Source organism: Dipodomys merriami, unplaced genomic scaffold (assembly GCF_024711535.1).
Source record: "Dipodomys merriami isolate MVZ:Mamm:240054 unplaced genomic scaffold, mDipMer1.0.p SCAF_2049, whole genome shotgun sequence".
Taxonomy (NCBI): domain Eukaryota; kingdom Metazoa; phylum Chordata; class Mammalia; order Rodentia; family Heteromyidae; genus Dipodomys; species Dipodomys merriami.
In genome coordinates this window covers 33,038-37,854 of record NW_027203437.1, presented here as the reverse complement: position 1 = coordinate 37,854, position 4,817 = coordinate 33,038, and the positions used below count along the sequence as shown (strand labels likewise).

The following is a 4,817-nucleotide window of genomic DNA, read 5'->3' as shown; positions in this document are numbered from 1 at the left end:
GGGATTGCCATTTTTCTTGTGTTTCTTCAGCTTGTTCCGCCCATTTGGGATGAGAATAACACCAGTTTTGTGCTAGAACACTATAAAATAGTGTTTGATAGGTAACTATCAAACAAAGTCTGTAGTTGCACAGTCAAAATCTGCAGATACAGTCTTGCTCAAGAGATACAATCTATTGAACATTAAACAACTATGTCTTAATGGCCTAAGAATAGCAAAGGAGAATTTGGCAACCAGAAATTATTGTATTTAGTGAAAATGTGGGGAAAAATAGTATTAGAGGGATGTGGGAAGATGAGGGAGAGTTGAATTAACCATGTCCTCATCTCAAAGAGGGAAATGGATTGGACAGAATGATAGCAGAGAGAGGAAAAAAGGAAAAAAGAAAAAGAAAGAAAAAATAAGGAAAAAGAAGAAAAAGAAAAAAGAGAGAGAAGAAAATAATGGAAAAACAAATATTTACAATTAAAAAGTGAAACCCTTAAAAACTGCAAGTTTGACGGAATAGTATTCAGAGAAGAATGAGGACGGGATGAGAGGAGGGAGGGATAGAAAGGAGACATGAACAAGTAGAAAAATGAAAATGTTTAAAATATTATATGTTTATAAAGTGGTAATACTGCTATTAAAAAATTAAGTCTAAGAGGTTTTGAATTAACAAATTTCTGGATTAAGTGTGTACACAATGGAGGATAAGATCTAATAATCGATGACGGGTATATTTGAGAGTCAGCAGAACAGCAATTAAGTCATGCAGAAAAGAATGACAAAGAAGAAGTGAAAATAATGAGAAAAGAAAGAAAAAGAAAAGGATCAAAAGGTCAATACAGAAAAAAAAGCACACACATATACACCTAAAATAAAATTTATATGAGGAAAAAATAATATAAAACAAAAAGTTTTAAAAATTAAAGTTAAAAAAATTAAAAATAAGGTACAATAAAAGGTCTATTCTGTATCTCCCTTGTGTCCATAACCAGTCTCTTGGTGGAGTCTCTGGTCTGCTTGTGGTGTTTGGTTTTCCTGCGGCTTGATCGGTTAATTAAGTCAGTTTGTTTGGGCATGCTGAAAAATGCTCTGCTTTTCCCAGGATTTTGTGATCCTCCTCCCAGGCTAGTTCAGTGGGAGAGGGATCTGTTTTGAGTATCGCAGAAGAGGGAGATGGCTGTGCCATGAGGCTAGGTTCTGGGTTGAGTTGAGGCCTTTCAGCAAACAGTAGGTCTTCCTTGAGGGGCTAGCTTCTGAGACATTCTCAGAATCCAGCCTCGAGCCTTTCTCAGGGTTATGTTTACTGAATTTCAATTGATTGTCTAGGCTGCTGTAGTGAGGGGCAGCCTGTGGCTCTGTTTACCCAATGAAGAAAGCCACTCCTGGGGGGAGAATTTCCTCTGCTTGGGGTGGGTGATTATTTCCTGGGAGGGGTTGAGCCTGGTAGGTCTGGGCAGGTTCCTCTGACCTGCTAAATGACTGTCTTGTTTTCTCCCAAGGCCTGAGTTGGAGCTGGCAGCTCATCCAGGCCTTTGTGTGTATCAAGATGGAGATTAGTTTTGAGAAAATTATAATTAAAAGCACTAAGTGCATAGCCTAAAGACACACAGTGAGGAAGGAAATGAGTCAAAGTTTCCAAAAACCTTTCAGCAATACAAAAATGGTAGGTAAAATCTCTCGATTCTCTTATAGTCTCAATTCAATACTCATATTGTCCAATAAATACTAACATAACAATTATGCTCATGGTAATTGCTTTTTGTCACATTTTGTCTTCAACACAGACTGTGTTGGTGACATTGGGTTATCATGCACAAACTGAGATTATAAATTGTGGTCCAAAGAGAGCCAAATTTCGTCTGTTCCACAGTTTTAGTATCCTTTTTAAAAGCACTAAAACTTTTACATACCATCAGTTACTGTCTTGCAAGAATCCGAAAACGAAATAATTTCACATATAATCACTCCAAAATGCTTTAAAAGTAGGAAATGATAAAAGCGGACTTTGTGAAGTAAAGTTTCTTCTACTTTTAAAATTATTCTTAAAGCTATGTGCTGGTTGGTCACTCCTGTAATCCTGTCCACTCGACATATCTACTTAGGAGCTTGACATCTCTGGATAAGTGTTGGAAGCCAATCAGGGCAAAAACAAAAACAAAAAAAAAACCATAAGATTATTTTTCAAAAATTTAAATGAACTAGAAAAGGGCCAGGAATGGAGATGTAGCTAATATATTAGCTGACCAATCTAGAGAGGCAAGGCTTAGCGAGTCCTTGAAGCCCTTAGTTCAAACTCTGTGCACACCAACAATAATGTATGCACACACACAAGCATGCATGTGCACACACACAAACACACACACACACACACACACACACATTCAAAATATCTTCTGGTCAGTGTACTGCATTCATTTCTTTGTTAACGATATTATATGGGTAAAATAATAGAAATAAACTCTTTCATCTGAGAACATTTTTAAACTTTTTTATTGTAAAAATACTGTACAGAGGGGTTACAGTTACATGAGCAACGTAATGAGTACATTTCCTATCAAGCATTGTTACCTCCCCTTTGTTTTTCCCCCACCATCCCTTCCCTTCCACCTCCACAAGTACACTCCTCACCACTCCCCATCCCAACCCGGCCTAAATTGTAAAGTTCGTTTTTCAACATAGTGTCTTGTGCATCTCATTGTTACAATGGGTCAACCTGTATCCCTATTTAAGCATTTTGCTTTTTCCCTTTCCCTCCCCAAATTAGAGAAGTGTATATACAAGATGCAGGCACAATGACATCAAATACAGTGAAAACAGGAGTTATGTTGTGTGTAAGGACCATATAAAGATTTAAAAAATCACATTGTACGTTATAATTACGTTAGAAACAACAGCAAGAAAGAAAAAAAAAAAAACCCGTGTTCCTATCTTGAAGTTCATTTAGCTTAACATTACCTTATCTAGTCATATGCACATAGTTTTTTTTTTTTTTTTTTTTTTTTTTTTTTTTTACCATTACTGCTTATACCAGACATATATTTACTTAATGCTAATAAGGGATACCATGGGTCCTATGATTCTTTGGATTTGCATTTTTTCCATTTCGTAACAAATTGGGTGATGTCATTCATTCTGATGGATGATAGAATTCCCCCCCCCCACACACACACCATTTTCTTGATGCATTCATCTCCTGAGGGGCATCGGGGTTTGTTCTATATCTTAGCTATGGTAAATAATGCTGCAATGAACATAGTTGTGCTGGTAGTTTTAGTATCGTCTTGTTTGTGTGGATCATTTCGGTGAATGCCCAAAAGTGGGATTGGTGGGTCATAGGGGAGCTCTATGTGGAATCTTTTTTTTGTGTGTGAAAATATTGTACAGAGGGGTTACAATTACATGGGCAAGATAATGAGTAAATTTCTTATTAAGCATTGTGGCCTCCTTCTTTGTTTCCCCTTCCCATCCCTTCCCATCTTCCTCCTGCCCCCCCATCCAATCTTCCCTGCTCCCCCACCCCCACCAAAGTTGTAAAGTTTATTTTCGAGTTGTACATCTCATTGTTGCAATTGGTCCTCCTGTATCCCTATTTAAACGATTTGTTTTTCTCCTTCCCCTCCACAAATTATAACTACATCAAATACAGTGAAAGCAGGGGTTATTCTGTGGGGGAGGGACATACAAAGCAACAAAGAAATAATCTTATAAATGTGTTAAAATCAATTGCATGAAAAAAAACATGTGAATACATATATTAGGGTTCATTTACCTGACATCAACTTATCTGAACTTTTCTGCTTGACTCAGACCTATACTAGATACTGCAAATAAGGGAAACCATGGGACCTATGTTTCTTTGGGACTGGTTTATTTTGCATAATAGAATTTTTTCCAAGTTTTTCCATTTCCTAACAAATGGGGCAATATCATTCTTTCCGATGGAGGCATAGAATTCCATTGTGTATATATACCACATTTTCTTGATCCATTCATCTACTGAGGGGCATCTTGGTTGGTTCCATATCTTAGCTATAATAAATAGTGCTGCAATAAAAATATTCGTGCTGGTAGCTGTAGTGTGGTCTTGTTTGTAAACATTTGAGTAAATACACAAAAGTGGGATTGCTGGGTCATAGGGGAGCTCTATGTTGAATCTTTTGAGGAACCTCCATACTACTTTCCAAAGTGGTTGAACAAGTTTACACTCCCACCAAGAATGCAGTAGGGTTCCCTTCTTTCCCCATCCCCTCCAGCATCTGTTGTAAAAATGTGGACCGCCTCACGAATTTGTATGTCATCCTTGCACAGGGCCCATGCTAATCTTCTGCGTATTGTTCCAATTTTAGTGTATGTGCTGCCGAATTGAGAACAGACCATTTTTTATATATAAAGTGTAATTGATTTTCTTAAACTAGATAATTCAACAAAAAGTAAGTTCAAAAGTATTGTCGTGAAATTTTAGAACTATATATTTCTTACATAAGCACACATTTAAGAATAAAGTCAAGATTGATAATGTCAAAAACAAAATAATTCCGTATATTAGTTGTTCAAGAGATGTGTAGCTAGAGGAAATCAGTTATTCTATACAAGTCACCTATCATAATGAACACTGCAGCAAGTGTTATAGTTTGTTAAAAATTTTAATGTTTTGGGCTGGGAAGGTGGATCAATGGTAGAGCACTTGCCTTGCTTGCATGAGGCCCATGGTTCTATTCCTCAGCACCACATAAGCAGAAAACAAAAGCCGGACATGGTGCTGTTGTGGCTCTAGTGGTAGAGTGCAAGCCTTGAGCTGAAGAGCTGAGGGATAGTACTCAGGCCCAGAG

General features: G+C 37.2%; 1 non-coding gene across 1 annotated transcript; it reads right to left on the bottom strand.

Annotated features, from left to right (window-relative positions):
- Positions 1-4,251: 4,251 nt before the first annotated feature.
- LOC138833398 (U6 spliceosomal RNA) lies at positions 4,252-4,358 on the bottom strand. The gene has a single exon (XR_011373874.1). It is a non-coding gene; the product is annotated as a U6 spliceosomal RNA (small nuclear RNA).
- Between the last annotated feature and the right edge of the window lie 459 nt (positions 4,359-4,817).